General features: G+C 37.3%; 1 long non-coding RNA gene across 1 annotated transcript; it reads right to left on the reverse strand.

Annotated features, from left to right (window-relative positions):
- Nucleotides 1-1,852: 1,852 nt before the first annotated feature.
- LOC120536399 lies at nt 1,853-5,016 on the reverse strand. Its single transcript, XR_005635108.1, has 3 exons — nt 4,827-5,016; nt 4,717-4,743; nt 1,853-1,932 (listed from the first exon to the last, which is right to left on the reverse strand). It is a non-coding gene; the product is annotated as an uncharacterized LOC120536399 (long non-coding RNA).
- Nucleotides 5,017-22,658: the final 17,642 nt, after the last annotated feature.

The following is a 22,658-nucleotide window of genomic DNA, read 5'->3' on the forward strand; positions in this document are numbered from 1 at the left end:
TTCTCACTGGTGTGCTGAATCCTGAATGTGACCTCTGGTGAGGTGTCAGCGGATTGTTTGGACAGCAGCTCTCCATCCCTGCGAAGTTGAAAAGAACCTCCTGAGCTGCTCTTTATCTTGGAGTCTTTAGGAAACGAGCAGGTAAAGGTCACCTCCACTCCCTCAGTTAAACTCTGTACTTGAAGAATAAGCAAAACTTGGCATTCTACAAGAAAAGAAAAGAAAACAAAATGCTAAAGGAGTTCCATTGACACATCTGTATGTAATGCTATACTCCAGAGACTATGCAAGAGTTAATTTACACCTGATTTATTCCCACTCTGTTTATAAAGTGTTTAAAGTACTGGATCCCACCGAGCTGATACCCTGTTTACAATCAGAACTGGTCAAGATTTGATAAAGTGTCAGGTAGGACACAAAATGAATTCCTTTCATCTATCAATTTAGTGCCCTTACATCATTCAGTGTTAAAGGTAAAGTAGACCAGACGTTATCCAGACAGCACCAGTGGGGAGAATGAAGTCTGGGGGATGACACCAGTCCATTTAAGTGGAAGCTCAAGGACACACTGGCATTCACTTTAGAGTCACCAATTAACATAAACCACCTGTCTTTTAGAGGAAAACCATAGAGAAGCTCACGCAGAAATGGCGAGTATAACCAACCTACCATTCAGACAGTAATTCAGCTGGGATTTAATGAAAGTGTTTAAATAAAAACTACAGTATGATGTTTTATTATATCGTACCTCCATTGTTTCAGAGTACAGGTTACAGAAGATTCTGCTTAAGTTGTATAAGGCACTGATACGGTTTACAAAGAGAGTTTGCATAGAAAAATAGTTTACCGTCCCTAAGGGGAAACTGAGATTTTACAGAAGCTCAAAAAATATAAATATTATAACAAACCCAACCAGGATATATAAGACCACATTTGCAATAAAGTGTGCAGTTTTGGTCTCCACGTTACCAGAACATCATTACAATACCAGAGGGACTCTAAGAACAACATGCTAGACTACCTCACAGCTCCAGGAGAGACTGACTTACAATCTCGTGGGATTTACAAACTCACACCATTACTGAATGGGCTTTTATGTCTGACACCACACCCAGAGGGGGTTTCTGTGGGCATAGACTTTGGTACCCAAATACCAGAACTGAATTAGTAGATTTGTAAAATGAATATCAGTGAAAACAGAGGTTCAGATTTAAATGACTACCTCAAACTCAATAAATTTTGGGTGCTCCTCATCAATTAATCTTCTTTGTTCATTTATTATCTGTATCTGCTTTGTCCAATTCCTATGTAAAAGTTGTTTAATCCTAATATACTCAACCACACATCATCAGTGTGTCCATGAAGACATTGCAGAGCCTTACTCCAATATATCGTATACTGCATACTTATAAAATATTGAGAGTTCATGACATGTGGAGGCAGAACCTGATAACCTTTCTTATGATTCATGCAGCGCACATTTACTATTAACTTATGAGCTAATATATGAGAAGCAGTCTGTAAAATTTCATGTGATGAAATAAGAATTTTGCACCACCATTCATCTGTTGTACTACAAAGTTACCAAGTAAGGTTTGATTAATGTCTTTATATAAACTTGTCTTACCTTTGACTCTGATGCTGACTGAATTATTAGTCTGAAAGTCTCCCAGTCTGTCTGGACTCTTCGTCCCATAAGCACACTCGTATCTCCCAGCTTGTTCTGCTACGATGGACTCCAGTGTAAACATAGCAGTTCTTTTGCCACCAAAAACGGTCTCACTCTTAACTTTCTTCCCATTATGAAATAAAAGAAGGAGCCTACTTGACTCTGTTCCCAGTGATTTGAGGCCACCATACATCTCAAAGTTAACTTAGACCCTTCATCTACCGTTTCCTGGTCAATCAGGACTTTTGCTGGAAAGAGCTGTTCTGTCAAAATGTGAAAAATGGACAGATGTGGACAAAGTGTTCAGTGAAAAAAAAACCTTAAAATATTTATGAATATTATATCAGTTTCTGTTGTATTTGTTTTAACAAAAATTCAAGCAATTACCTCCGAACATTATTACAGCCAACACTGCAGATTTGTATGCTAAGTGCATCTGCAAACAGCTTACCATTATATACTAAAGCTTCATCAGTGTCTGTTGAATTTTTGTGTTTATGAGAAATTAACAAATAAAATTAGTTAGGTTTCATGTTGCTTTGCACAATATCTTTTAGGAGCAATATAGTATAATGCATTTAGTTTTCTCTCACATCTTGCTTTATGTCAAGATCACATTTGATGTAACGTTTTTTACCTGCAATACACTAGAAAAGCATTGGGATGAAAAAAATTAAAACGTAAAAGTAAAACCAGTGCAGAACCTGAAAGTTCACTTTCTATGGGAAACTTCATATGCAAACAGTGTAGAGTTACAGAAACTATTAACAAATGAGGAACTTCAAAACTACAGCATTAATGTCGATCTGTTGTGTTATCAAATCTGCTTAATGGAGGTCACGGTCACATTTGGTCCAGGACAGACGTCAGCAACATCTCACTAAATGAAGGGCAACCAGCACCAGGTGAAGGAGGAGAACATTACATGCTAAAGTATCTATCTATCTATCTATCTATCTATCTATCTATCTATCTATCTATCTATCTATCTATCTATCTATCTATCTGTCTATTATATTGTGCCTCAAGTGTCTATCTACTGTACCCATCATATATTGCCTTTCCTATCTACCCATCTTATCATACAGTGCTTTCCTATTTTTCTGTTTTACTTTTGTTATTTAGTGCATTTCTTGTCTATCTAAATATCTATCTACGGCATTTTGTACTATTATTTATAAAATTCAATGTTTGTCTGCTAAACAGTTTGTGATTTTTTTTACATTTGGTTTTTAAATTTACGAGGGAATATTTGTCGCATTCTGTTTTTATACAAGTAAAGTTTTATACATAATCAAATATGTTGTAGACGGAGTGCATTTATAAAGCTGAACATATGGTGTTAAATTTTGTATATAAATTAGAGTTTAAAAAGACCCAGGGAGACGTCCTGTAAACACAATAAGCTTAAAATATATTTATTTTTCGGAAATATAAGTATTTAAAAAGGTTTGCTTTATTAGACTAGCATAGAAAAAACAATAACTGTACACTAAATTGATAAATTTAATTTATGTGTTTAAAACCACAACATGCTGGATTAATCTTTCCCTGGTGCTGCTGTGGTAGGACACATTAATGATAAGCGGTGTAAGAAAAGTCCGCAAATGTCCATTATTTATTAGTTAGAAGTTTTCAGATTGGTGAATTTGAACAGCTAAAATTCTTGGACCTTAGGAATTCATAATCTAATAGCACTGCTGTTTTGTGAAAAGCTGTAAAAACTATTTACTTTAACCATTTACACCATGTCAGTATTTTAGATGTAGATATGTGCTTTATTTTTTCGTAGCAGAAACAAAGTATCACTTATGTTTAAAGAGTTAGAGCTCAATTTTGTAATATTGTACATATAATAAAAGTGACCACTGATTTTTTTTGTTTAAATATAAGTTATATTTTGAAATCAGAAATAGCATATATATTTTTATATAATATTTTAATTATATATATATATATATATATATATATATATATATATATATATATATATATATAAAATCTCAAAATGTCATTTCTGATTTGAAAATCAGTATGTTTACTCTAAAAAAAATCAGTGGTTATTTTTTTGAAAACATGCATGAAATCATGAAATTCATTTGTAGCTTTTCATACATATCAGTGATGCTTTATATGCCGTATATGTATTTGGTGTATGTGTACACAGTCATCCTGATATGAAGCCCAGCCTGAACCCTTTGACTGTCTCCAGTCTGCATGTTCTCCCTGTGCCTGCATGGTTTCTCCTCACGATATTTTAGTTCTTCCCCTCCATCTCTAGACTATGAAGTTAGCTGACAGTTGGACTCTAAAAGTGGGAATGTGGATGCCTGCCCTGTGATGGCCTTGTGTTCAGTCCAGTGTTTGAATGTTGGTTTGCACAAAATACTGCCAGGGTGGTCTTGTCCCCTGCAACCCTGAATTATTTACGTATGTGTGTGTGTGTGTGTGTGTGTATAGGTTTAGTGAAATTGGAGTGAAAATTGAACTTATTAAGAAGAACTTTAATTGTGTGTGTATATATATATATATATATATATATATATATATATATATATATATATATATATATATATATATATATAAAAATAAAAAGATGTACAAACCCTAATGTTACATTGTGTGTAACTTTTTAAAGTTATATTGCACTAAACTCACAAGTGAGGGTGCTCTTATTCAGAATAAACAGAAATTAAATTTGCATTTTTTTTAATGTTACCAAAATGTTTACACATAATTTTATGTACCTATAATGTAAATATAAAATGAGCTTATAGTATAATGTGTCCAAATATACTTCTTCATATACCGTATAGTGCATTTAGTTTGATTATTTTTTTATTTTATATTTGTAAGGAGAAAAAAAATGTAAGAATATTTTCAAATATCATTCACTACTCGTCTGAACTTAAAAATTCAATATTCATTTTTAAAGATTAAAATCTCCTCCACCTACTTTACTAATTATTTTATCTTTAGAAAGAACAGTTTTGTTCAAGTGTATATATCAATCATTATTGGTTTTCTGGTGAGGTGAAAATGCTTACCTGCTGGAACCAGATGAATTGTTGCCACTGTAAAAGAAAAATGAGATTAAATCTATAATTACTACAATGACAAATGTGTTTTTTGTCATGAAATAGAATTAAACAATTACCAATCACAGTCATACAGATTGTCCATGGCATGTTCATCTTCAATTAGGTGTTAGGCTGAAAAGTTGGCTGTAGAGATGTAAAAGTCAGCGTGATGTCGACTGAGATTCTGAACAGAGAAGTTAGGCGCGTGTGTCTCCGAATGTCTACGCTTGAGAGTTGCTAATAGAAGACGAGCACACGACCGCCTGAAGTAGCTCCGCGTACATTCTGTTTCATGATGTCTGTATATGCTGTGCATGATCTCTGTGTCACTCATAATTTGGTTTTGGCTCTGATGATAAGACATTAGCCACAACTGTCAAGTGTGCCTCCAGATAAAGTGCAAACCTCTATTCTACAGTTTTAAAAATGTTTGTATTATTTTTGTTTTGCTATGTGATTGCATTTTTAACAAGCCATATTTCATTTTTTTCCTTTGGTGGTTTTGTGATTCTTTCATATTAGTTTTTTTTTTTATAATCTAAGTAGTTACAGGCCTGCAAAATGAATTGTTTCCATTTAATGCATTGTAAAGACATCCTTAAATGATTATTTTGCTGGGGCTCAATTTCAGGCTTTTTTTATTGTTAATTATTTATTTTCTTTTTCCTAATAAAATGTTTTTGTGTTGCTATTCTTTCTGTATTTAATTAAATTTCATTAGCTATCATTATTGTTAATAATTTTGTATTGATTTACCTAGAGTATCATAATTGTTTTGTTTTAATTCATTTACAACTCATTCCTCTTTATGTTAAACCCAAGGAGGTGGGACCCCAAATATGCAGGTATGCCGCTAACAGACCAGCCACCTGAGTTAGTAAAGTTTAGTGCAGATTGCCATTCTTTGATCTTAAACCTCGGATGTTTTGCATTGCTGTGCCTCTTTTGTTTCTTTATTGTATTTTTACTGTAATATCTTGGTCCTTTTGCATTACTAGGTCTCTTGATGTTATTCTTATTCTTAATAAAGTTGTGGCCTTTGTAAATCTCAGCTATTGTATAGTATTTTACATTTTTTTGACATTGTCTTAATAGTAATTTTTTTTTATTGACTCTTTAATTAGTTATTTTGAAGCACCTCTCATGTCAGGCAACCTTAATTAAGAGAAAATATTACTATTACTATTACTATTAATAATGCTACTCAGTTCTTTTCCTTGCTCATCCACTGAGGAGATCTATTACTTATTCTTCTTCTTCTTCGGCTGCTCCCATTAGGGGTTGCCACAGTGGATCATCTTCTTCCATATCTTCCTGTCCTCGTCATCTTGCAATGTCACACCCATCACCTTCATGTCCTCTCTTACTACATCCATAAACCTTCTTTTAGGCCTTCCTCTTCTCCTCTTATCTGGCAGCTCTATCCTTAGCATCCTTCTCCTAATATAACCAGCATCTCTCCTCTGCACATGTTCAAACCAACACAATCTCAACCACACATCATCAGTCTGTCCATGAAGACATTGCAGAGCCTTACTCCAATATATCGTATACTGCATACTTATAAAATATTGAGAGGATATGACATGTGGAGGCACAACCTGATGACCTTCCTTATGATTCATGCAGGGCACCTTTACTATTAACTTATGAGCTAATATATGAAAAGCAGTCTATAAAATTTCATGTGATGAAATAAGAATTTTGCACCACCATTCATCTGTTGTTCTACAAAGGTACCAAGTAAGGTTTGATTAATGTCTTTATATAAACTTGTCTTACCTTTGACTCTGATGCTGACTGAATTATGAGTCTGAAAGTCTCCCAGTCTGTATGGACTTTTTGTCCCATAAGCACACTCGTATCTACCAGCTTGTTCTACTACGATGGACTCCAGCGTAAAGATAGCAGTTCTTTTGCCACCAAAAATGGTCTCATTCTTAATTTTCTTCCCATTATGAAATAAAAGAAGGAGCCTTCTTGAGTCTGTTCCCAGTGATTTAAGGCCACCATACATCCCAAAGTTAACTTAGACCCTTCGCCTCTCTGACTTTGTCTCCCAACCATCCAACTTGAGTTGACCCTCTAATGTCCTCATTTCTAATCGTTTCCATCCTCGTCACGTCCAATGCAAATCTTAGCTTCTTTAACTCTGCCACCTCCAGCTCTGTCTCCTGCTTTCTGGTCAGTGCCACCGTCTCCAGCCCATATAACATAGCTGGTCTCACTACCATCCTGTAGACCTTCCCTTTAACTCTTGCTGATACCCGTCTGTCACAAATCACTCCTGACACTCTTCTCCACCCACTCCTCCTGCCTGCACTCTCATTTTCACTTCTCTTCCATGATCCCAGTTACTCTGTATTGTTGATCACAAGTATTTAAACTCATCCACCTTCGCCAACTCTACTCCCAGCATCCTCACCATTCCACTGACCTTCCTCTCATTCACATGTATTCTGTCTTGTTCCTACTGACCTTCATTCCTCTCCTCTACTAGAGCATATCTCCACCTATCCAGGGTCTCCTCAACCTGCTCCCTACTATCGCTGCAGATCACAATGTCTTCAGCAAACATCATAATCCACAGGGACTCCTGTCTAATCTCGTCTGTCAACCTGTCCATCACCATTGCAAATAAGAAAGGGTTCAGAGCTGATCCCTGATGTAATCCCACTTCTATGTTAAATGGATCTGTCACTCCTAAAGCAGACCTCACCACTGTCACACTTCCTTCATACATATCCTGCACAACTCTTACATACTTCTCTGTCACTCCTGACTTCCTCATACAATACCACAACTCTTCTCGAGGCACCCTGTCATATGCTTTCTTCAGGTCCACAAAGACACAATGCAACTCCTTCTGGCCTTCTCTATTCTTCTCCCTCAACACCCTCAGAGCAAACATTGCATCTGTGGTGCTCTTTCTTGGCATGAAACCATACCGCTGCTCACTAATCATCACCTCACCTCTTAACCTAGCTTCTACTACTCTTTCCCACAACTTCATGCTGTGGCTCATCAATTTTATCCCCCAGTACTTACTATAGTTCTGCACATCTCACTTATTCATAAATATTGGCAACAGTACACTTCCACATTCCACCACCAGGTTTCCTTTTCCTCCTTCCTGTGTCCAAATGTCACGCCATGCACTCTTCTTGCTGTCTTGCTTACCACTTCTGCTACAGCAGCTTGACCAGCTATCTGGTAACTTTTCATTGCCACGCAGTGTCGGTCTCACCTCCTCCCTAAACTCAACCTTGCAGTCTTTCTTTTTCAACTTCCACTATTTGATCCTTGGCTCTGCCCTCACTCTCCTCCTCTTCTTGATCTCCAACATCATCCTAGAGACCACCATCCTATGCTGTCTAACTACGCTTTCCCCCTGCCACTACTTTACAGTCTTCAATCTCCTTCAGATTGACTCTTCTGCATAGGATGTAATCTACCCTTGTGCATTTTCCTTCACTCTTATACGTCACCCTATGTTCCTCCCTCTTCTTAAAATATGTATTCACCACAGTCATGTCCATCCTTTTGGCAAAATCCACTATCCTCTGACCTTCTTCATTCCTCTCCTTGACACCATACCTACCCATCAACTCCTCGTCTCCTCTGTTCCCTTCACCAACATGTCCATTGAAATTCACTCCAATCACCAATCTCTGTCCCTTGGGTACACCGTCCATCACTTCACCCAACTCATTCCAGAAATCTTCTTTCTCATCCATAACACACCCAACCTGTGGAGCATATGCACTAAGAACATTCATCATCACACTTCTAATTTCCAGCTGCTTCATAATCATTACTCTATCTGACTATCTTTTCTTTTCCAAAGCACTCTTGACATACTGTTCCTTCAGAATAACTCCTACCCCATTTCTCCTCCCATCCACAACATGAGAGAACAATTTGAATCCTCCTCCGATCCACCTGGCCTTACTCCCCTTCCATTTAGTCTCTTCCATATCAACCTTCCTTCTCTCCATCATATTCGCTAACTCTCTCCCCTTACCAGTCATACTGCCAACATTCAAAGTTTCTACCATCAGTTCTACTCTCTTTATCTTTTTCCTCTCCTCTTTTCTCTGTCCACATCTCCCCCCTCTTCTTCTCTTTCTTCGGCCAACAGTAGCCCAATTTCCGCCAGCACCATTTTGGCTAACAGTACTGGTGGCAGTTGTTGTTAACCTGGGACTTAACTGATCCGGTATGGAAATTTGTATTGTTGTCCGCATGTTGATTTTACACCGGATACCCTTCCTGACGTAACCGTGATTTATCCCGGCTTGGGACCAGCACAAAGAAACACACTGATTTGTGCATCCCCTGTGGCTTGGTTACTAATACTACTACTAATTGTAATATAAATAATAATGCAAAAGTAATGAGAGATCAAGGAATTCATAAATAAAGATTCATAGAAATCTAAACAATGCCATACATTTGTAAAAGAGAGACTCTTCATAGTGTATAGATGCATGATTTGTCATATTTCAAACATTCTAAATATGCCAGGTATCTTAGTACTGCTTTCCTGGCATTATGAATTGCTTTGTGATTTCTCTGTCAATGTGATAGTAGCCATTTTAGATACTGTAAAAACAGATGATTTAGATCAGTGCTGTCCAACTTTCTGGACATGGAGGGCTGAAGTTTTTTAGATGTTTATGGTGGAGGGACAAATAAAATATGAAATGAGCTCTCACATCAGATAAGTTGGATATTATGTCCAACTCTGTATCAAAGTCTCAATCTCTACATAAAACAACAGATTACATCACACTTCTAGTACAATTTCCATTTTAATCAGCACATTTATCCTGGAGACTTGCCGACACACTTGACGCAACATTCACAGCTCTATTCTGAGCACACACTGCAGAAGTAATGAAAGAGCAGACAAAATAATTATATTCAAGAAAATAAAGTGTCTTATGGACTGGCAGTGGTAAAGTAAAGCATTTCTGCAACAACAATTGTGTCCATGGCCAGTAACAAACTCAACAATATGATCCCTAATTCAAAAACATATAAAAACAATACTAAATAAATAATGACAATAAATCAAATGAGCAATGACGCTCTGACATCACTGATACCAGACATCTGTGACAACTCAGCTATTAGATATTTGACTTCAGCTACCTGTTTACAGGTTGAGTATCTTTAATCCAATATCCAAAATGCTCCAAAATCTGAAACACTTTGAGAATCAACACAACGCTACAAGTACAAAATTCCACAGCAGGAGTCTCTTTTACAAATCTTGGATTTGAGCATGAAAATATGCCAAAAAGTGTATATTAATTACATGAGTGCAGATTGAAAATGGAATTATTCTTCAGCAATAAAACACTCTGACCATCAAGATAAGTTTTGGGTGTTGGGAGAAGTCCAATGAAGCATTCCTCATCATAATTTAGTGTTAGTTCTCAGAATTGAAATATCTTTACAATTAATAAAATCAGTTTGTTATGAAGTTCAACATAAAACACTGTAAAAAGGTTGTAAGCCTCGAAATGCCCTAAACCAGAGCACTACGACCCTGGCCTGGGGTCCAAAAGCAGGCCTAACCCCAGGCAGCCAGACTCCAAAATCAGATGGCAGGTTTTGTCCTGAAAAGGCCTAAATGAGGCTCAGGCATTTAAAATTCAAAAACATCATACAATTGCTCTTCATGGAGGATGAGGTGGTAACCTGCCTTACACAACAATGTATACAAAGTAGACTGCAGCTTATGTTTTACATTTTAGGTGTATGTCATTTTTTAATATATTTTCACTATACAGGGTGGTCCAGATCTAATTATGCAGATCCAGATCGTCTGGATTACTTTGGGACGATTCTAGTTTGGTGCAAACACGATTCTTCATGTCGCCAGTTCGCACACTTCTTAATGGTCCGGAATTTTTTGGGTGATTTTCTGTGTAATAAACTTAACTAGTTATAGTGTAATAAAAATTGCATAATCAGATCTGGACCACCCTATACTATGCTATGCTCAGTTATACTGCAGTTTCAAAGAGAAAACTTCCTGCCCATATTACCTCTGTGTTCGTCTTCCCTCACTGGCTGCCTGTAAGATTTAGATTTTTGTAAAGATTTTATTAATTACATGCAAGTCTTTCCATAATTTAATGGCAGAGTTATTATGTCTTTCTAAATTCCATAGATCACTTAAATCTTCAGGTATGGCTTTGATGGATGTTTCTAGATCCAAATTAATATTTAAGGGTGATTGAATTTTTCATTTTTACCCCACTAAACAATGGAATGGCATTGGTTTTAAATACCAGATCATCTAAGTCGGTTCATGTTCTTAAAAAATCATCTTAAGAGTCTGATAAGAGGTCTGTGGTGCAGTGCAGTTTTAAAATAAATAATCCGGTCCCAAAGTGTCCATTCTCAGAACGGGTGCAGGTCTGTGCATGACGGTGCCACTCTGGGGTTGTTTGTGGTACTTGGATGATCACTCACTCACATGCAAATGTAGGCAGACCAGTCAGGTGCCTTATTCACACCTTAGAGTGGGCAAAGCACCACACTGGTGCCCAATCAGGCAGAATAAAAAGGAGCCTGCATGGCAGAGAGGGGGAGCAGAACAGAAAAACTGAAAATCAAAGGCAGAGGTTAAAGATGATAAAGATGGCAGGATTGGGAAATGCCAGCATGTGCCAGAAAGAAAGATAGAGCTGCCAGGATAGAGGAGAAGAGGAAGGCCTAAGAGAAAGTTTATGGAAGTGGTGAGAGGGGACATGCAGGTGATGGGTATGACAGAGCAAGATGACGAGGACAGAAACATATGGAAGAAGATGTTCTGCTGTGGCAACCTCTAACGGGAGCTGCCGAAAAGAGAAGAAGAATACAAGTGCACTTGATATGATTATTTATTTATTAACTATTTAATGATTGGAGCAGGGTGCCATGGTGGTACACTGGTAACGCTGCTGCCTTGCAGAAAGGAGACCTTGGTTCACTTCCTGGGTCCTCCCCGTGTGGAGTTTGCATGTTTTCCTGGTGTCTGCAAGGTTTCCTCCCTCACTCTAAAGACATGCAGGTTAGGTGCATTGGCGATTCTAAAATGTCCCTAGTATGTGCTGTGTGTGTGTGTGTGTGCCCTGCGGTGGGCTGGCATCCTGCCCGGGGTTTGTTTCCTACCTTACACCCTGTGTTGGCTGGGATTGGCTCCAGCAGACCCCCATGACCCTGTAGTTAGGATATAGTGGGTTGGATAATGGAAGGATGGATTTGTAATTATTGTACAGTGCACTAAATTCACAAGTGGGGTGCACTTACTCACAATAAACTGAAATAAACTTTCAATTAAATTTTTTTAATGCTACCCAAATTTGGACACATACTTTTAAGTACCTATAATGTAAATTAAAATATGAGCTTATAGTATAATGTGTCCAAATCTAAAGTACTTTATAAATTAAATTGGGTTTCAGCATATACTGAATAGTGTATTTGGTTTCATTAATTTTTTATTTGATATTTGTAGTGAGAAAAAAACATTTAAGCATATTTTCAAGTATTATTCACCTTTTGTCTGAACTTAAAAATTCAGTATTTATCAATTCATTTTTAAAGATTAAAAACTCCTTCTCATGCTTTACAAATGATTTTATCTTTAGAAAGAACAGTGATGCCTTATATACTGTATGTATTTTTGGTGTATGTGTGCACAATCATCTCGATATGAAATCCAGTCTGAACCCGTGTCCATCAGCAGTTTTGTTTTAATTCATTTCAAACTCATTCCTCTTTATGTTTAGCCCAAGGAGGTGGGACCCCCAAATATGCAGGTGGGCCGCTAACAGACCAGCCACCTGAGTTAGTAAAGTTTAGTGCAGATTGCCATTCTTTGATCTTAAACCACGGATGTTTTGCATTGCTGTGCCTCTTTTGTTTCTTTATTGTATTTTTAATATCTTGGCCCTTTTGCGTTACTAGGTCTCTTGCTGTTATTCTTTAATTATTATTATTGATTTTATTATTTTTATTATTATTATTATTATTATTTAAATTACTGACTATCAAAACTGTTTTGTTTTTTTCTCCATTTAGGCTGATCATTAGCAGAATTCTCTTGGTGTCGGAAATAGTCTCAGGGCTTTCTTTTAATCTCGATCTGTCGTTCTGTATGTTACACAGAGCACTGGACACAAAACCATCACATCACATGACTGGTCAGTTTAGAACCACCAGCCTACCAAACCTGCACATCTTGTAGATGTGGGAAGAAAACTTTAGGAAATGGAAAAGAGCCAGCAGAGGATCGTGCATACTTCATACTGATGGTGAGCAGGATACAAATCAAGCCAAGTCTATTGGGGCTTTTTACTCAGTCTCTCAAAATTAATGTGGCATAAATTTCTTTGGCGTGTATCTGATAAAATATTAATGAAACATCTTTTGATTATAATTCCTTTTTAACGATTATGTGACTCCCTCTATTGAAGCACTCTGTACAGCAGAGTCAATTGTGAAGGACCAGACATTTGAATTATAAGATGACAAATATGCAGCGGCCTCACCTTTGTCTTGGAGTCTCACCGTTTGACTCTTAACTGTATAAACATCTCCCTTCCTGAACACACACACGTAACTCCCATTGTTGTTCTCACTGGTGTGCGGAGTCCTGAATGTGATCTCTGGTGAGGTGTCAGCGGACTGTAAGGACAGCAACTCTCCATCCCTATGAAGTTCAAAAGAACCTCCTGAGGTGCTCTTTATCTTGGAGTTTTCAGGAAACGAGCAGGTAAAGGTCACCTCCACTCCCTCAGTTAAATTCTGTACTTGAAGAATAAGCAAAACTTTGGATTCTACAAGAAAAGAAAAAAAATACAAAATGCTAAAGGAGTTCCATTGACACATCTGTATGTAATGCTATATTCCAGAGATTATGCAAGAGTTAATTTACACCTGATTTATTCCCATTCACTCTGTTTATAAAGTGTTTAAAGTACCAGATCCCACCGAGCGGATAACCTGTTTACAATCAGAACTGGTCAAGATCTGATAAAGTGTCAGGTAGGACACAACATGAATTCCATTCATCCATCATTCAGTGTTAGAGATAAATTACACCAGACATTATCAAGACAGCACCAGTGGGGACAATGAAGTCTGGGGGATGACACCAGTCCATTTAAGTGGAAGCTCAAAAACACACTGGCATTAACTTTAGAGTCACCAATTAACATAAACCACCTGTTGTTTAGAGGAAAACCAGACGCCATAGAGAGGCTCACACAGACATGGAGAATATAACCAACCTACCACACAGACAGTCATTCAGTTGGGATTTAATGAAAGTGATTACTTAAAAAATACAATATGATGTTTTATTATATCATACCTCCATTGTGCAAAGTGCAGGTTAGAGAAGTATCTGCTTAAGTTGTATAAGGAACAGATAGATAGATAGATAGATATGTTAGTATAGTAGGCAGGATCACAAGTTTACATAGATGAATAGTTTTCCGTTCCCAAGGGGAAACTGAGACTTTACAGAAGCTCTATAAATATTATTAACAAACCCAGCCTGGATATATAAGACCACATTTGCAATAAAGTGTGCAGTTTTGGTCTCCATGTTTTACCAGAACATCATTACAATACCAGAGGAACTCTAAGAACAACATGCTAGACTACCTCACAGCTCAAGGAGAGACTGATTTACAATCTTGTGGGATTTACAAGCTCACACCATTACTCAATGGGCTTTAATATCTGGCACCACACCCAGAGTGGGTTTCTGTGGGCATAGACTTTGGTGTCCAAATACCAAAACTAAATAAGTAGATTAAAAAAATGAATATGAGTGAAAAAAGAGTTTCAGATTTAAATGACTACTTCAAATTTAATAAATTTTGGGTGCTCCTCATTAATTCATCTTCTTTGTTCATTTGTTTTCTGTATCTGCTTTGTCCAATTCCTATGTAAACGTTGTTTAATCCTAATATACTCAACCACACATCATCAGTCTGTCCATGAAGACAATGCAGAGCCTTACTCCAATATAACGTATACTGCTTACTTATAAACTATTGAGAGGATATGACATATGGAGGCAGAACTTGATAACCTTCCTTATGATTCATGCAGTGTACCTTTACTATAAAGTTATGAGCTAATATATGGCACTCATACAGTGTTTTGACCCAACCAGCAGCCTGTAAAATTTAATGCGACCAAATAAGAATTTTGCACCATCATTTAACTGGCATCATGCAGAGGTACCAAGTAATGTGTGATTAATGTCTTCATATAAACTTTCCTTACCTTTGACTACTCTGATGCTGACTGAATTATTAGTCTGAAAGTCTCCCAGTCTGTCTGGGCTCTTCGTCCCATAAGCACACTCGTATCTCCCAGCTTGTTCTACTACGATGGACTCCAGCGTAAAGATAGCAGTTCTTTTACCACTTAAAATGGTCTCACTCTTAATTTTCTTCCCATTATGAAATAAAAAGAAAAAGCCATCTTGAGTCTGTTCCCAGTGATTTGAGGCCACCATACATCTCAAAGTTAACTTAGACCCTTCATCTACCGTTTCCTGGTCAGTCAGGACTTTTGCTGGAAAGAGCTGTTCTGTCAAAACGTGAAAAATGGACAGATGTGGACAAAGTGTTCAGTGAAAAAAAAACTTAAAATATTTCTGGATATTATATCATTTCCAGTTGTGAAATAAACATTATTATAGCAAACACTGCAGATTTTTTTTTTAAGTTTTATTAATTTTATTGCAATCATTCCATACAAATCAATCAATTTTTACAAAAAGTAAAACTGAGTTAAGAACAAGTCGACCCCCACTCTTCAGAGAGAGAGCTAGGCAAACGGCGTAAAATTTAAGGCTTGTAAACATACCTAAATTAATAAGTTTGATAAGCCAATAGAGATGAATGCAGAAAACAAAGAAATACAGAAATAATTGCTTCCTCTGTGCTTTAAGAGCTTATTTTAAAATATTACTGATTAGATTCGAAACACTGCAGATTTTTATGCTAAGTGCATCTGCAAACACCTTACCATTATATACTAAAGCTTCATCAGTGTCTGTTGAATTTTTGTGTTTATGAGAAATCAGCAAATAAAATTAGTTAGGTTTCATGTTGCTTTGCACAATATCTTCTAGGAGCAATATAGTATAATACATGTGGTTTTCTCTCTCACATCTTGATTTATGTCAAGATAACAACATTTATTTATATTGCACATTTTCATACAAAAAAATGTAGCTCAAAGTGCTTTACTAAATGAAAAATAGAAAAATAAAAGATACAGTAAGAAAAGAAAATAAGTCAACATTATTGAACATAAAATAAGAGTAAGGTCCGATGGCCAGGGTGGACAGTAAAAACAAAAAAAAAAAATCTCCAGACGGCTGGAGAAAAAAAATAAAATCTGCAGGGATTCCAGACCACAGGACAATCTACCTAACATAAATGAAACAGTCCTCTTTGTAGTTAGGGTTCTCACGGAAGGATTTGATGATGAGATCACATTTGATGTAACTTTTTCACCTGCTGTACAATAGAAATGAATGGGAAACTTTATATGACAAACAGTGTAGAGTTACAAAAACTATTAACAGATGAGGAACTTCAAAACTACGACATTAATGTTGTAATCTGCTTAATGGAGGTCAAGGTGCTAGTTGATCCAGGTCAGATCTCATCAGCTTCGGACTAAAGGAAGGGCAACCAGCCCGGGGTGAAGCCATAGACATTACAGGCTACAGTATCTATCTATCTATCTATCTATCTATCTATCTATCTATCTATCTATCTATCTATCTATCTATCTATCTATCTATCTATCTATCTATCTATCTATCTATTATATAGTGCCTTATGTGTCTATCTACAGTACCTATCATATATTTCCTTTCCTATCTACCAATCTTATCATACAGTGCATTCCTATTTTTCTCTTTTACATTTGTGTATTGCATTTCTTGTCTATTTAACTATCCATCTCTAGCATTTGTTACTATAGTTAATAAAGCAAGCTGTTCTGCTAAAGAGTTTGTGATATTTTTACATTTGATATTTAAATTTTATGAGGAAATATTTGTCACATTCTATTTTTATACAAGTCAAGTTTTATACATAATCAAATATGTTGTAGATGGAGTGCATTTATATAAAGCTGAACAGTCAGTCTCCAACCTGCTATATCCTAACACAGGGTCACGAGGGTCTGCTGAAGCCAATCACAGCCAGCACAGGGCACAAGGCAGGAACAAACCCTGGGCAGAGCACCACCCCATGGCAGGACACACATACCCACCCATACATCAAGCACACACCAGGGACAATTTAGGATCACCAATGCACCTAACCTGCATGTCTTTGGACTGTGGGAGGAAACCCACGCAGACACGGGGAGAACATGCAAACTCCACGCAGGGAGCACCTGGGAAGCAAACCCAGACGGGTCTCCTAACTGCAAGGCAGCAGCGCTACCCGCTGCACCACCGTGCTGCCCGAAGCTAAACATATGGTGTTAAATTTTGTATATAAATTAGAGTTTAAAAGGACCCAGGGAGACGTCCTGTAAACAGAATAAGCTTATATTATATTTATTTTTCTGAAATACACATAAGTATGTAAAGATGTTCAATTTATTAGACTACCATAGAAAAAAATAACTGTGCCTGCACGGTTTCTCCTCATGATATTTCATTAATTTTCCTCCATTTCTAGACTGTGAAGTTAACTGACAGTTGCAAATGGACTCCCCTGCAACCTTGAATTACTTATGTGTGTGTGTCTGTGTGTGTGTGTAAGTTTAGTGGAAATTGGAGTGAAATTGAACTTATTAAGACGATCTTTAATTATTATATATATATATATATATATATATATATATATATATATATATATATATATATACTGTATATATACTGTATACAGTGAATGTATTGCTTGATAACAATTTTGTTCCAAATCCTTTCCCAATATAAAAGAAACAAAAATGTACAAACTCTACTTTTACACTGTGTGGATCTTTATATATTTATTACACAATGTTTCTCGACATTAAGTTTTTTATTTGTAAATTTTTAAAGTTATATTTATAATTACTGTACAGTGCACTAAACTTACAAGTGGATGTGCACTTACTCAAAATAAATTGAAATTAATTTTGAACAACAAAAGTTTGAATATTTCCAAAATGTGTATACATAATTTTATGTACCCATAATGTAAATTAAAATCTAAAATGAGCTTAATATATTATGTGTCCAAATATAAAGTGCTTTATAAATTAAATTGGGTTTCTGCATTTACTGACTATTACTATTACTCCCTAATATTTGTAGGGAGAAAAAATATTTAAGCATATTTTCAAATATTATTCTCCGTTTGTCTAAGCTTAAAAATTCAGTATTCATTTATTCATTTTTAAAGATTGAATTCTCCTCCACATACTTTATTAATTATTTCATCTTTACAAAGAACTGTTTTTTTCAATGTATATACACCACATTATTGGTTTTCTGGGGGGATGAAAATGCTTACCTGCTGGAACCAGATGAATTGTTGCCACTGTAAAAGAAAATGACATTAAATCTATAATCACTACAATGACAAATGTGTTTTTTATCATCAAGTAGAATAAAAGGATTACCAATCAGAGTCATGCAGATTGTCCATGGCATGTTTGTCTTCAATTCGGTGTCAGGCTGAAAAGTTGGCTGTAGAGATATAAAAGTCAGCGTGATGTCGACTGAGATTCTGAACAGAGAAGTGAGGCGCGTGTGTCTCCGAATGTCTACCCTTGAGAGTTGCTAATAGAAGACGAGCACACGACTGCCTGAAGTTGCTCTGCATACATTCTGTATCGTGACATCAATATATGCTCTGCATGCTCTCTGTGTCGCTCATAATTTGGTTTTGGCTTTGCTGATAAGACATTAGCCGCAACTGTCAAGTGTGCCTCCAGATAAAGTACAAATTCTGTTTGTGATCTCCTCTATTCTACAGTTATAAATATGCTTGTATTATTTTTGTTAGGCCATGTGATTGCATTTTTTAACAAGCCATGTTTCAGTTTTTATGTCCTTTGGTGATTTTGTGACTCTTCCTTATTAGTTATTTTTGTTTATACTCTAAGTCGTCACAGGCCTGCCAAATGAATTGTTTCCATTTAATGCATTGTAAAGACATCCTTGAGTGATTATTTTGCTGGGGCTCAATTTCAGGCTTTTTTATCATTGATTATTTATTTTCTTTTTCCTAATAAATTGTTTTTGTGTTTCTGTTCTTTTGGTGTTTAATCAAATTTCATTAGTTATTATAGTTGTTGACAATTTTGTATTGATTTACCTAGAACATCATGTTTGTTTTGTTTTAATTCATTTGAAACTCATTCCTCTTTATGTTAAGCCCAAGGAGGTGGGACCCCCAAATATGCAGGTGTGCCGCTAACAGACCAGCCACCTGAGTTAGTAAAATTTAGTGCAGATTGCCGTTCTTTGATCTTAAACCTCGGATGTTATACATTGCTATACCTCTTTAGTTTCATTATTGCATTTTTAATATCTTGGCCCTTTTGAGTTACTAGGTCTCTTGGTGTTATTCTTATCTATACTAATAAATGGCAAAGCCGTCACTCACTCACTCACTCACTCACTCACTCATCACTAATTCTCCAACTTCCCGTGTAGGTAGAAGGCTGAAATTTGGCAGGCTCATTCCTTAAAGTTCACTTACAAAAGTTGGGTAGGTTTCATTTTGAAATTCTACTCATAATGGTCATAACTGGAACCTATTTTTCTCCATATACTGTAATGGACGTTAGCCCAATGGCCGTGGGGGGCGGAGCTGCGTGTGACATCATCACGCCTTCCACGTAATCACGTGAACTGACGATGACCGCAGTACGTAGAAAAGAAAAAAGAGCCCCCAAAGAGCGCAGAAGAAAAATGCCGAATACTTTATTCGCGAGATACAAGTTTAATGAAAAGACACGAGGTATAAACGAGACTTTGGATCACTTTGTAACGGAGTTAAAATTGCTGTAGCGAGAAACTTTTAAGTGCCGGGTCTTAGCTAACATTAAATAATGCCATGGAGATAGCGAGATCACATGAGATAGCACAGGCACAGCTCAGAAGCTTTGATGCATGTTCTCCGAGTGGCTCACGTGAACTGACTATAAAAGCAGTTCGCAGAGAAAGCAAGAGTGTTTTGCTCACGTGAAGGTGTCTGCAAAAAGTGGCGTTTCCTGCACTGCAAAAATACTACAAAAGTTGGGCAGCCGGCGCGTGTGCGCGAGTGCATAGCTGTGCTGGCCTTTGAGACGCTGACTGCGCTTCTGCCTTAAGTGAAAGTAAAAACTTTTACATTTTTTCCCCCTTCCCATGAGCTATAGCCCAGACAACTGTAAGCACAGGATCCCATTTCTAGACCGCGGCAAACTAATATTAAGGCGCTTCGCACTTTCTTTTACACGTATACAATTATGAGGTCGTCAGGTCAGATTATGAAGACACGCACAGGAGTGGAGGACTGACAGTGCCATCACAGCTGATTAATAGCAGGGACGTCTCACCAGTCTACACAAGACCCACCGCGACTGTCCCCAAAAGGCGATCATATCGTCAGCGAACACATCTCTCTATACTATATAAAAGAAAAAGGCAACTTTCCTTTCTTTACACCTTTTTTCCTTTTATCCCAAACCAAAGCCTTTCTCTTAACACTGCAGAGGACACAAAACTAATTTTATTTAATTGCTGGTAATGCCGGTAAGGCACATTACCAGAGGCAGAAATTTGGACGTTCACATAGAAAATGTAATTTCTATACCACAGCTGTCGTGTAGCGCCTTTCAAAAGGGATTAACTACCGAGAGATGATCCATATACATTTTAGCTGCTGTTAGTTACTTACCTGTTGTGTTACACAGTCTTTAAAATGTAGTTTACCCGCAACCACTCCAGTAGTGCTCAATGTACCTGTACTTCTTAAAACGTTAATGTTTTACTGTTTAATAACTTATAGACTATATTTTATTATTTTTCCCTTGCACTCAGTGACCAAAGCTATACACACACATATAGACACATACATATATATACACATATATATATACCTGTGTGTATGTTTGTATGTATGTATGTATGTAAACTGCTCAAAAAAACTAAAGGAACACTTTGAAAACACATCAGATCTCAATGGGAAAAAGAAATCCTCCTGGATATCTAAACCGATATAGACTGGGTAATGTGTTAGGAACGAAAGGATGCCACATCGTTTGATGGAAATGAAAATGATCAACCTACAGAGCTGTGAATTCAAAGACGCCCCAAAAATCAGAGTGAAAAAATTATGTGGCAGGCTAGTCCATTTTGCCCAAATTTAATTGCAGCAACTCCAAATTGTACGCAGCACTTTGTATGGCCCCTGTGTTCTTGTATACATGCCTGACAACATCGGTGCATGCTTCTAATGAGATGACAGATGGTGTTGTGGGGGATCTCCTCCCAGATCTGGACCAGGGCATCACTGAGCTCCTGGACAGTCTGAGGTGCAACCTGGTGGCATTGGATGGACCAAAACATAATGTCCCAGAGGTGTTCTATTGGATTTAGGTCAGGAAAGTGTGGTGGCCAGTCAATGGTATCAATTCCTTCATCCTCCAGGAACTGCCTGCATACTCTCACCACATGAGGCCAGGAATTGTCGTGCACCAGGAGCCACTGTACCAGCATAGAGTCTGACAATGGATCCAAGGATTTCATCCTGATACCTAATGGCAGCCAAGGTGCCTTTGTCAAGCCTGTAGCGGTCTGTGTGACCCTCCATGGATATGCCTCCCCAGACAATCATTAACCCACCACCAAACTGCTCATGCTAAATGATGTTACAGGCAGCATAATGTTCTCCATGGCTTCTCCAGACCCTTTCACTTCTGTCATGTGCTCAGGGTGAACCTGCTCTCATCTGTAAAAAGCACAGGGCACCAGTGGTGCATCTGCCAGTTCTGGTATTCTATGGCGAATGCCAATCGAGCTGCATGCTGCTGGGCAGTGAGCTCAGGGCCCATTAGAGGACATGGGGCCCTTGGGTCACCCTCATGAAGTCTTTCTGATTGTTTGGTCAGAGACATTCACACCAGTGGCCTGCTGGAGGTCATTTTGTAGGGCTCTGGCAGTGCTCATCCTGTTCCTTCTTGCCCAAAGGAGCAGATACTGGTCCTGCTGATGGGTTATGGGATTCTATGGCCCTCTCCAGCTCTCCTAGAGTAACTGCTTGTCTCCTAGAATCTCCTCCAAGCCCTTGAGACTGTGCAGGGAGACACAGCAAACCTTCTGGCAATGACACGTATTGATTTGCCATCCTGGAGAAGTTGGACTACCTGTGCAACCTCTGTAGGGTCCAGGTATCACCTCATGCTACCAGTAGTGACACTGACTGTAGCCAAATGCAAAACTAGTGAAGAAACAGTCAGAAAAGATGAGGAGGGAAAAATGTCAGTGGCCTCCTCCTGTTAAACCATTCCTGTTTTGGGGGTCATCTCATTGTTGCCCCTCTAGTGCATCTGTTGTTAATTTCATTAACACCACAGCAGCTGAAACTGATTAACAACCCCTCTGCTACTTAACTGACCAGATTAATATCCCATAAGTTTATATATATATATACATATACACACACACACACATATATATACTTTGTGTGTGTGTATATATGATGTAGATAGGTATGTATATATATATATATATATATATGTATGTATGTATATATAGATATGTATCATCAAAAGGGGAAAAATATCTAGGATATGAGAATTACCTGACATGGCAGAGTTAAAGCACTAACAAGTCTTGAAATTAAATTATTGGAAAGAATTGACTTCTAATTAAGCAACTG

Source organism: Polypterus senegalus, chromosome 10, assembly GCF_016835505.1.
Source record: "Polypterus senegalus isolate Bchr_013 chromosome 10, ASM1683550v1, whole genome shotgun sequence".
Classification (NCBI taxonomy): Eukaryota; Metazoa; Chordata; class Cladistia; order Polypteriformes; family Polypteridae; genus Polypterus; species Polypterus senegalus.